Here is a 12021-nt window from a genome sequence, read left to right as displayed (position 1 = left end):
AAAACAAATATTTTATTAAATTAAAGTAATGTGAATAAATGAAGTGATAAGCAGTAATGGGCAGTCACTACCACCATGGGACTTTTATTAATTGTTTTATGCAGTGTTGTTACAGCATTAAACCCACATAATGCATAGTGCATTTAATGTCAATTTTAAAAAATCTAAACTGAAATTCGAAAAACCGTAGTAAAGTTCTGAGATTACTTTGTGTTGGTCATTCGAAGTAAACCCATCTACCTAGCGGGGCCGTATCTGCATTCGCTATGAATGCTGGACTTTGTGGTTCACTATTAGCAGACGAATGAATACACAGGAAGTATAAACTTCCCAATTCTACCAGTGAAATGAAAATGCACTCATTCTAGCTTGTGGTTTGGATAATGTTGATGTTTATGACAAAAATGTAATGTTGTTAATATAGTAATGACTATATGCCGTGGTAGAGCCACGGTGAAATATTCGCTTTTGTCTGAAGCCGAAAAAGACAGGGAATTCAAAAGCTAATTTGACCTATGCACTAAAAAGGCATTTCAGCATAAGCAGCATGACTACTGCTAGAGTACTGTAGCTTAGTTGATTTACTGTACTTTAAAAACAGATGTACTGACATTGGATGGGTTGATTAGTATTCAAACATTATTTAATACATACTCTTAGAGTAGTTTTACCCCATTAATGTACTTGGTAATGTAAATATGTTTCTTCATGTAAAACACACATGCAATCTGCCACCTGGGAATCTGTTTAATGTTCCTAATCTTGATGTATACCCATTGGTTCATGAAGGGGCAATTTGCAGTACAAACAACAACAAAGCTGACACCCCATCACTGTTTTGGTAAAAAGCTGAAGGATTGGGGGTGGAGAAATGTAACCACTTAAATTCATCGATAGAACTGTGGATACAAAATGACAAATTTAACCACATTCAGTGTTTGTTTACAATTAAAGTGTTTAGAAACAATTCAGTAGAGCAAGCATATATTTTGGGTTCTGATGGGGTATGACAATTGGACTAAGCTCATGAGGCATTTATTATATAAGTTATATTCTTCAAGAATCAATGGGTATGTGTAAATAATTGAAAAGACAAAAAATGTATGAAGCAATTACAGATTGACCCTTTAAGTACTATCAAATAAAATAAAATGTATTGTTCACATACACATGGTTAGCAGATGTTATTGCGAGTGTAGCGAAATGCTTGTGCTTCTAGTTCCGACAGTGTAGCAATATCTAGCAAGTAATATCTAACAGTTCCACAACAAATATATAATACACACAAATCTAAGTAAAGGAATGGAATTATTTATTTATTTCACCTTTATTTAACCAGGTAAGCCAGTTGAGAACAAGTTCTCATTTACAACTGCGACCTGGCCAAGATAAAGCAAAGCAGTGCGATAAAAACAACTACAACATAGAGTTACATATGGAATAAACAAAACATACAGTCAATAACACAATAGAAAATCTATATACAGTGTTTGCAAATGTAGTAAGTTATGGAGGTAAGGCAATAAATAGGCCATAGTAAGTCGCTCTGGATAAGAGCATCTGCTAAATGACGTAAATGTAAATGTAATAGTGCAAAATAATTTACGATTTAGTATTAACACTGGAGTGATAGATGTGCAGAAGATGATGTGCAAATAGAGATACTGGGGTGCAAATGAGCAAAATAAATAACAATGTAAATAACAATATGGGGATGAGGTAGTTGGGTGGGCTAATTACAGATGGGCTGTGTACAGGTGCAGTGATCGGTAAGCTGCTCTGACAACTTATGCTTAAAGATAGTGAGGGAGATAAGTGTCTCCAGCTTCAGAGATTTTTGTAGTTCGTTCCAGTCATTTGCAGCAGAGAACTGGAAGGAATGGCGGCCAAAGGAGGTGTTGGCTTTGGGGATGACCAGTGAGATATACCTGCTGGAACGCATACTACGGGTGGGTGTTGCTATGGTGAACAATGAGCTAAGATAAGGCAGGGATTTGCCTAGAAGTGATTTATAGATGACCTGGAGCCAGTTGGTTTGGCGACGAATAGGTAGTGAGGGCCAGCCAACGAGAGCGTACAGGTCACAATGGTGGGTAGTATACAGTGAGGGAAAAAAGTATTTGATCCCCTGCTGATTTTGTACGTTTGCCCACTGACAAAGACATGATCAGTCTATACTTTTAATGGTAGGTTTATTTGAACAGTGAGAGACAGAATAACAACAAAATAATCCAGAAAAATGCATATAAAAAATGTTATAAATTAATTTGCATTTTAATGAGGGAAATAAGTATTTGACCCCTCTGCAAAACATGACTTAGTACTTGGTGGCAAAACCCTTGTTGGCAATCACAGAGGTCAGACGTTTCTTGTAGTTGGCCACCAGGTTTGCACACATCTCAGGAGGGATTTTGTCCCACTCCTCTTTGCAGATCTTCTACAAGTCATTAAGGTTTCGAGCCTGACGTTTGGCAACTCAAACCTTCAGCACCCTCAACAGATTTTCTATGGGATTAAGGTCTGGAGACTGGCTAGGCCACTCCAGGACCTTAATGTGCTTCTTCTTGAGCCACTCCTTTGTTGCCTTGGCCGTGTGTTTTGGGTCATTGTCATGCTGGAATACCCATCCACGACCCACTTTCAATGGCCTGGCTGAGGGAAGGAGGTTCTCACCCAAGATTTGACGGTACATGGCCCCGTCCATCGTCCCTTTGATGCGGTGAAGTTGTCCTGTCCCCTTAGCAGAAAAACACCCCCAAAGCATAATGTTTCCACCTCCATGTTTGACGGTGGGGATGGTGTTCTTGGGGTCATATGCAGCATTCCTCCTCCTCCAAACACGGCGAGTTGAGTTGATGGCGTAGAGCTTGATTTGGTCTCATCTGACCACAACACTTTCACCCAGTTCTCCTCTGAATCATTCAGATGTTCATTGGCAAACTTCAGACGGCCATGTATATGTGCTTTCTTGAGCAGGGGGACCTTGCGGGCGCTGCAGGATTTCAGTTCTTCACGGCGTAGTGTGTTACCAATTGTTTTCTTGGTGACTATGTTCCCAGCTGCCTTGAGATCATTGACAAGATCCTCCTTTGTAGTTCTGGGCTGATTCCTCATGATCATTGCAACTCCACGAGGTGAGATCTTGCATGGAGCCCCAGGCCGAGGGAGATTGACAGGTCTTTTGTGTTTCTTCCACTTGCGAATAATCGCATCAACTGTTGTCACCTTCTCACCAAGCTGCTTGGCGATGGTCTTGTAGCCCATTCCAGCCTTGTGTAGGTCTACAATCTTGTCCCTGACATCCTTGGAGAGCTCTTTGGTCTTGGCCATGATGGAGAGTTTGGAATCTGATTGATTGATTGCTTCTGTGGACAGGTGTCTTTTATACAGGTAACAAGCAGAGATTAGGAGCACTCCCTTTAAGAGTGTGCTCCTAATCTCAGCTTGTTACCTGTATAAAAGACACCTGGGAGCCAGAAATCTCTCAGATTGAGAGGGGGTCAAATACTTATTTCCCTCATTAAAATGCAAATCAATTTATAACATATTTGACATGCGTTTTTCTGGATTTTTGTTGTTGTTATTCTGTCTCTCACTGTTCAAATAAACCTACCATTAAAATTATAGACTGACCATGTCTTTGTCAGTGGGCAAACGTCCAAAATCAGCAGGGGATCAAATACTTTTTTCCCTCACTGTATGGGGCTTTGGTGACGAAACGGATGGCACTGTGATAGACTACATCCAATTTGCTGAGTAGAGTGTTGGAAGCTATTTTGTAAATGACATCGCCAAAGTCAAGGATCGGTAGGATAGTCCGTTTTTACGAGGGCATGTTTAGCAGCATGAGTGAAAGAGGCTTTGTTGCGAAATAGGAAGCCGATTGTAGATTTAACTTTGGATTGGAGATGCTTAATGTGAGTCTGGAATTAGAGTTTACGGTCTAACCAGACACCTAGGTATTTGTAGTTGTCCACATATTCTAAGTCAGACCCGCCGAGAGTAGTGATTCTAGTCGGGAGGGCGGGTGCAAGCAGCGTTCAATTGAAGAGCATGCATTTAGTTTTACTAGCGTTTAAGAGCATTGGAGGCCACGGAAGGAGTGTTGTATGGCATTGAAGCTTGTTTGGAGGTTTGTTAACACAGTGTCCAATGAAGGGCCAGATGTATACAAAATGGTGTCGTCTGCATAGAGGTGGATCTGAGAGTCACCAGCAGCAAGAGCGATATCATTGATATACACAGAGAATAGAGTCGGCCCAAGAATGGAACCCTGTGGCACCCCCATAGAGACTGCCAGAGGTCCAGACAACAGGCCCTCCGATTTGTCACATTGAACTCTAGAATATATAAATATATAAATATATGAATGAGCAATGTCATTGTCAGAGCGGCATAGGCTAAAATGCAATTGATAGTATATAATACAGTATATACATATGAGATGGGTAATGCAAGATATGTAAACATTATTAAGATAGTATAGAATACAGTATATACATATGAGATGGGTAATGCAAGATATGTAATCATTGTTAAAGTGGCATTATTAAAGGGACTAGTGTTCCATTCATTAAAGTGGCCAGTGATTTGCAAGTCTGTATGTAGGCAGCAGCCTCTCTACTAGGGGGCGGTTTCCCGGAGAGAGTTTAATTTAAATCAGGACTAGGCTAATTCTACTTAAATTAATCCAGATTAACTTCAGATTAATGAGTTCTAAACTAGGGAGTCCCAGACTAAGGTAAATAAGGACTAACCAGTTAATCTTTGTGAAGCCTAATTAGATTAATGATGTGCACTTGGTGCTGACCTGAGGATGCTTCAAAAACCAGGGATGGGACACTAATACATTCTGTAAGCATTGTGTGGAATTGGAGCAAGTCACCTAAACCAAACAATGGACGGAGGTCAAATAAAACATTCAAAGAATTTCAGTGAATTTGAAAAAAACCTTGAAGTGAATTGTGTCAAACCACCCAATTATCGAGAATACACAGCATTATTCATCAACAGAAAACTAGAAAAATAATGCCTGGACTAGCATTTGTAATGAATTCAACTCAAATGAAAGAGTAAATAAAAGGACGCTATAACAACTTCAGGTAAGATACTGTATTTATTGTTGGTCCACTTTTTTACAAATCAGAGTCACTTTGAAATGTATCAGACCCAGATGCAGACCGTGTCGAAGTAACAGGGGGCAGACAAACGACAGGTCAAGGGCAGGCAGTAATCCAGATCAGAGTCCAAAAGGTACAGAACGGCAGGCAGTCTCAGGGTCAGGGCAGGCAGAGGTCAATAATCCAGGGTGGTGTGACAAGGTACAGAATGGCAGGCAGTGGGGCTTAAATGTATTTGTGTCACAGAAATGTAACACAAACAATATCATACATAATAACTAATATAATTTCTATATTGTTTTGTCTTTCTAAGGTCCTGTGGAAAAACATAATAATCTACTTAAAGAAGACAAGTGCTGTTGCTCGTAGGGAGCGTTTCAAGACTGGTAAGACCAGAGACAGATGAGCTGATGGGTAGTTTCACGGACACAGACTAAGCCTAATCCTAGACTAAATTGCACTTTTAAACTGGGGTAACTGAAATTGCATTTCTTGGACATGGTTTAAAATAGTCTCAGACTTGCCCTAGTCTAGATTTAAAAGGTCTGATTTCCAGAAGGACGATTAGAGTTAATCTAGTGAAGGCTTAAATTAAACCTGGCCAGAGGCAGGTTTAACTTCAGATGAATGGATGTTGTTCCCCAGGTTGACCTTGGCAATGGAGGAAAATTGATTACCTGGACTATTTCAATGATGATCAGAAGGCCAGACAGAAGGGTGGTTATAGACAGGAGCAACCCACTGAAGTGATTTTTATGAAATACATTTCTGTGACCGTTTCCGTATGTACAAAGAAAATGCAGCTGATATCATTTGTTTGCTTGAGCCAAAGCTTTCATCTGACTCTCTTCGGGGAAGGCCCATCCTTCCCTCCCTACAAGTACTGATCACCTTGAGGTTTATGGCATCTGGAACCTTCCATCGTGAAACAGGAGATTTGTGTGGTGTAAGTGAACCGACTGTATGCAGAATAGTCCACAAAGTCTGCAATGCTATATGTGAACTAAAAGACAATTACATCAAGTTCCCTGATGCTGCTGCCCAAGCCAACTACAAGGTAGAGTTATATGAATATGGGAACTTCCTGGAGTCATTGGCTGTATAGATGGATGCCATATTCTCATCAAGTGTCCCTCTACAGCAGATGCTGAGGAGTACAGGAATCTTAAAAACTGGTTTCAATAAATGTACAAAGTGTGTTCACTCCCAATTTGCAGTTCTCAAACATTGTTGCACGTTGGAACGGATTATCCAAACTCCTCTTTGTATGCTCAGCTTGTTCACCCCTATCTTCATGCAATAGGACCTGAGCAACAACAGGACAACCAAGCTCATATCCACACCAGAGGTGTAGTGGAGCGCATGTTTGGTTTATGGAAGAGTTGTTTTCAGAGTCTCAGAAACACATTGCGCTTTCAACCAAGAAGATGCTGCATTGTCATAATTGCACAATTATCTCAAACAGCATGGCTGCCCAGATCCTCACATTGAAGATGAGGATGACCCAGATGTTCCCATGGTTGAGGCAGACAATGACAGAAATGGACAAGCCTGCAGATATGTTTTTGCTATGCAGCACTTCTCACAACAAAGATAGCTCAAGTGATTGAAGCAAACAATAGCCATGGATTGGTAACAAAAAGGTTTTTAAATTCACAAATGGAAATGTTGGGACCCCAAACTTGTGCTGGTTCGAGATGAACATTGGTACTGATGCTGCTTCATGTTTCTCTACTCCTTCGTAGCCAACTCACCATGAATGATTTGCATCTTCATATCTTGCTCTTCTTTTAAATACTTTAGTTTGCGCTCATGAAATTCTATGGCCAGTTTCTCATGCATGCTCAGCCTCTTTGTCTTTGTCCTCCAGCCCGAGTTAGTGACACAATCTTCCCTCCTAGCTGCTGCAGATGTAGCAGGCTGATCTTCATCCTATTAAGACAAGTCCCCTCCAAGCTATGGTGTGCAACCAGAGGAAAATAAACTCTAGACCACCTTTACTCCACACACAGAGACGCGTACAAAGCTCTCCCACGCCCTCCATTTGGCAAATCTGAACATTACTCTATCCTCCTGATTCCTGCTTACAAGCAAAAATGAACGCAGGAAGCACCAGTGAATCAGTCAATAAAGAAGTGGTCAGATGACGCAGATGCTAAGCTACAGGACTGTTTTGCTAGCACAGACTAGAATATGTTCCGGGATTCTTCCAATGGCATTGAGGAGTACACTACATCAGTCACTGGCTTCATCAATAAGTGCATCGAAAACGTTGTCCCAATAGTGACCGTACGTACATACCCCAACCAGAAGCCATGGATTACAGGCAACAACCGCACTGAGCTAAAGGGTAGAGCTGCCGCTTTCAAGGAGCGGAACTCTAACCCGGACGCTTATAAGAAATCCTGCTATGCCCTCCGACGAACCATCAAACAGGCAAAGCGTCATTACAGGACTAAGATTGAATTGTATTACACCGGCTCCGACGCTCGTCAGATGTGGCAGGGCTTGCAAAATATCACAGACTACAAAGGGAAGCACAGCCGCGAGCTGTCCAGTGACACGAGCCTACCAAACGAGCTAAATCACTTCTATGCTCGCTTCGAGGCTAGCAACACTGAGGAATGCATGAGAGCATCAGCTCTTCCGGACAACTGTGTGATCTCGCTCTCCGTAGCCGATGTGAGTAAAACCTTTAAACAGGTCAACATTCACTAGGTCGCAGGGCCAGACAGATTACCAGGACGTGTACTCCGAGCATGCGCTGACCAACTTGCAAGTGTCTTCACTGACATTTTCAACCTGTCCCTGACTGAGTCTATAATACCAACATGTTTCAAGCAGACCACCATAGTCCCTGTGCCCAAGAACACTAAGGTAACCTGCCTAAATGACGACAGACCAGTAGCACTCACGTCTGTAGCCATGAAGTGTATTGAAAGGCTGGTCATGGCTCACGTCAACACCATTATCCCAGAAACCCTAGACCCACTCCAATGTACATACCGCCCCAACAGATCCACAGATGATGCAATCTCTATTGCACTCCACACTGCCCTTTCCCACCTGGACAAAAGGAACACCTACGTGAGAATGCTATTCATTGACTACAGCTCAGCGTTCAACACCATAGTGTCCTAAAAGCTCATCACTAAGCTAAGGACCCTGGGACTAAACACCTCCCTCTGCAACTGGATCCTAGACTTCCTGACGGGCCACCCCCAGGTGGTAAGGGTAGGTAACAACACATCTAACACGCTGATCCTCAACACGAGGGCCCCTCAGGAGTGCGTGCTCAGTCCCCTCTTGTACTTCCTGTTCACCCATGACTGCATGGCCAGGCATGACTCCAACACCATCATTAAGTTTGCCGACTACACAACAGTGGTAGTCCTGATCACTGACAACGATGAGACAGCCTATAGGGAGGAGGTCAGAGACCTGGCCATGTGGTGCCAGGATAACAACCTCTCCCTCAGCATGATCAAGACAAAGGAGATGATTGTGGACTACAGGAAAAGGAGGACCGAACACGCCCCCATTCTCATCGACGGGGCTGTAGTGGAGCAGGTTGAGAGCTTCAAGTTCCTTGGTGTGCACATCACCAACAAACTATCATTGTCCAAACACACCAAGACAGTCGTGAAGAGTGAACGACAAAGCTTATTCCCCCTCAGGAGACTGAAACGATTTGGCCTGGGTCCTCAGATCCTCAAAAAGTTATACAGCTGCACCATCGAGAGCATCCTGACTTGTTGCATCACTGCCTGTTTTGGCAACTGCTCGGCCTCCGACCGCAAGGCATTACAGAGGGTAGTGCGTACGGTCCAGTACATCACTGGGGCCAAGCTTCCTGCCATCCAGGACCTCTATACCAGGCGGTGTCAGAGGAAGGCCCTAAACATTGTCAAAGACTCCAGCCCCCCTAGTCATAGACTGTTCTCTCTGCTACCGCACGGCAAGCGGTACTGGAGTGCCAAGTCTAGGTCCAAAAGGCTTCTTAACAGCTTCTACCCCCAAGCCATAAGGCTCCTAAACAGCTAATCAAATGGCTACCTGGACTATTTGCATTGTCCCCCCCAACCCCCCACCCACCCCCTCTTTTATGCTGCTGCTACTCTCTGTTTATTATCTGTGCATAGTCACTTTAACTCTACCTACACGTACATATTACCTCAATTACCTCGACTAACATGTGCCCCCGCACATTGACTCTGTACCGGTACCCCCTGTATATAGCCCCGCTACTGTTATTTTACTGCTGCTCTTTAATTATTTGTTATTTATTTTATTTATTTTTATTTTTTACTTATCTCTTTTTTACTTAACACTTATTTTTCTTAAAACTGCATTGTTGGTTAAGGGCTTGTAATTAAGCATTTCACTGTAAGGTCTACACCTGTTGTATTCGGCGCATGTGACAAATACAATTTCATTTGATTTTATCATCTGCCTCTAGAAAATCATTACATTGCTGCATTAGAGAACATTACTTCTTCAAGAGTTGAGTTAATTACATAATTGTTATTATGGGAGTGCAAGAGATGACTGACAACATTACATATTCCCTGCAGTCTGGGGATGGCACATGTTGAATTAATGTGTCCTACCAAATGAGGATTAGAATGGTCTCCCATCTGAACGTCCAAACTGTCATCATCAGGGATACAGTCCAGAGGTTGCTAGCTATCAATGATCCCGGTCAACATGTTCCCCAGCTCATCTGTTTCTGGTCTTACCAGTCTTGAAACGCTCACTTCGAGCAAAACCTAATTTGTCTTCTTTATGTAGATTATTATGTTTTTCCGAAGGACCTTATAAACACAAGACAATATAGAAATGATATTAGTAATTATGTATGATATTGTTTGTGTTACATTTCTGTCGCACAAATACGTTTAGAACCCACTGTGTTGTGTTTCATTTCAAAGTGAATTTGTAAAGGTGGGCCATCAATAAATACAGTATCTTACCTGAAGTAGTTGTAGCGTCCTTTTGTTTACATTTTCATTTGAGTTGAATTCATTACAAATGGTAGTGGAGGCATTATTTTTTATTGTTTTCTTTTGTTCTCCATAATTGGGTGGTTTGACACAATTCGCTTCAAGAGGATTTATTCAAAGTCACTGAAATTCTTTGAATGTTTACTTTTACCTCCGTCCATTGTTTGGTTTAAGCATCCTTAGGTCAGCATCAAGTGCACATCGTTAATCGAATCAGGATTAACTGGAGTAGTCCTTACCTTAGTTTGGGACTCCCTAGTCTAGAACTAATTTATTGAAAATGAAATACAGAAATATCTCATTTACATAAGTACTCACACCCCTGAGTCAATACATGTTAGAATCACCTTTGCCAGCGATTACAGCTGTGAGTCTTTCTGGGTAAGTCTCTAAGAGCTTTGCACACATGGGTTGTACAATATTTGCACATTATTATTTTAAAAATTCGTCAAGCTCTGTCAAATTGGTTGTTGATCATTGCTAGACAGCCATTTTCAAGTCTTGCCATAGATTTAAGTCAAAACTGTAACTAGGCCAGGAACATTCAATGTCTCCTTGTTTAGCAACTTCAGTGTATATTTGGCCTTGTGTTTTAGGTTATTGTCCTGCTTAAAAGGTGCATTTTGTCTCTCAATGTCTGTTGGAAAGCAGACTGAACCAGGTTTTCCTCTAGCAGTTTACCTGTGGTTAGCTCTATTTTGTTTATTTTTGTCTTAAACTCCCTAGTCCTTGCCGATGACAAGTTTTCCCATAACATGATGGAGCCACCACCATGCTTAAAAATATGAAGAGTGGTACTCAGTGATGTGTTGTGTTGGATTTGCCCCAAACATAACACTTTGTATTCAGGACAATTATTAATTATTTTGCAATTTTGCAATTTTTTTGCAGTTTTACTTTTGTGCCTTATTGCAAACAGGATGCATGTTCGGGAATATTTGTATTCTGTACAGGCTTCCTTCTTTTCACTCTGTTATTTAGGTTAGTATGGTGGAGTAACTACAATGTTGTTGATCCATCCTCAGTTTCCTCCTATCACAGCCATTCAACTCTGTAACTGTTTTAAAGTCACCATTGGTCTCATGGTGAAATCCCTGAGCGGTATCTTTGTAGTGACTGGGTGTATTGAAACACCATCCAAAGTCTAATAATAACTTCACCATGCTCAAATGAATATTCCATGTCTGCCTAAAAAAATATGGGCCTCCCGAGTGGTGCAGCAGTCTAGAGGCGTCACTACAGACACTGGTTTGATCCCAGGCTGTGTCACAGTCGGCCGCGACCGGGAGACCCATGAGGCGGTGCACAATTGGCCCAGCGTCGTCCGGATTAGGGGAGGGTTTGGCCGGCTGGGATGTCCTTGTCCCAGGTTAAGCGAGCCGTGTGTCAAGAAGCAGTGCGGTTTGGCAGGGTCGTGTTTCAGAGGATGCATGGCTCTCGAGCTTCGCCTCTCCCGAGTCCGTACGGGAGTTACAGCGATGGGACAAGACTGTAACTACCAATTGGTATCACGAAATTGGGGAGAAAAAGAGGTAAAAAGTACCAAAAAAACAAAACAAAAACATATGTTTGACTCATCTACCAATAGGTGCCCTTCTTTGTGAAGCATTGGAAAACCTCCCTGGTCTTTGTGGTTGAATCTGTGTTTGAAATTCACTGCTTGACTGAGGGACCTTACAGATAATTGTATGTGTGGGGTACAGAGATGAGGTAGTCATTCAAAAATCATGTTAAACACTATTATTGTACACAGAGTGAATCCATGCAACTTATGTGACTTGTTAAGAACATTTATAGTCCTGAAGTTATTTAGGCTTGCCACAACAAAGGGGTTGAATAATTAACTCAAGACATTTCAGCTTTTCATTTTTTATTAATTTGTACAAATTTCTAAAAAC

Source organism: Coregonus clupeaformis, chromosome 24 (assembly GCF_020615455.1).
Source record: "Coregonus clupeaformis isolate EN_2021a chromosome 24, ASM2061545v1, whole genome shotgun sequence".
NCBI classification, from domain to species: Eukaryota; Metazoa; Chordata; class Actinopteri; order Salmoniformes; family Salmonidae; genus Coregonus; species Coregonus clupeaformis.
Note: the sequence above shows the minus strand (reverse complement) of the source record.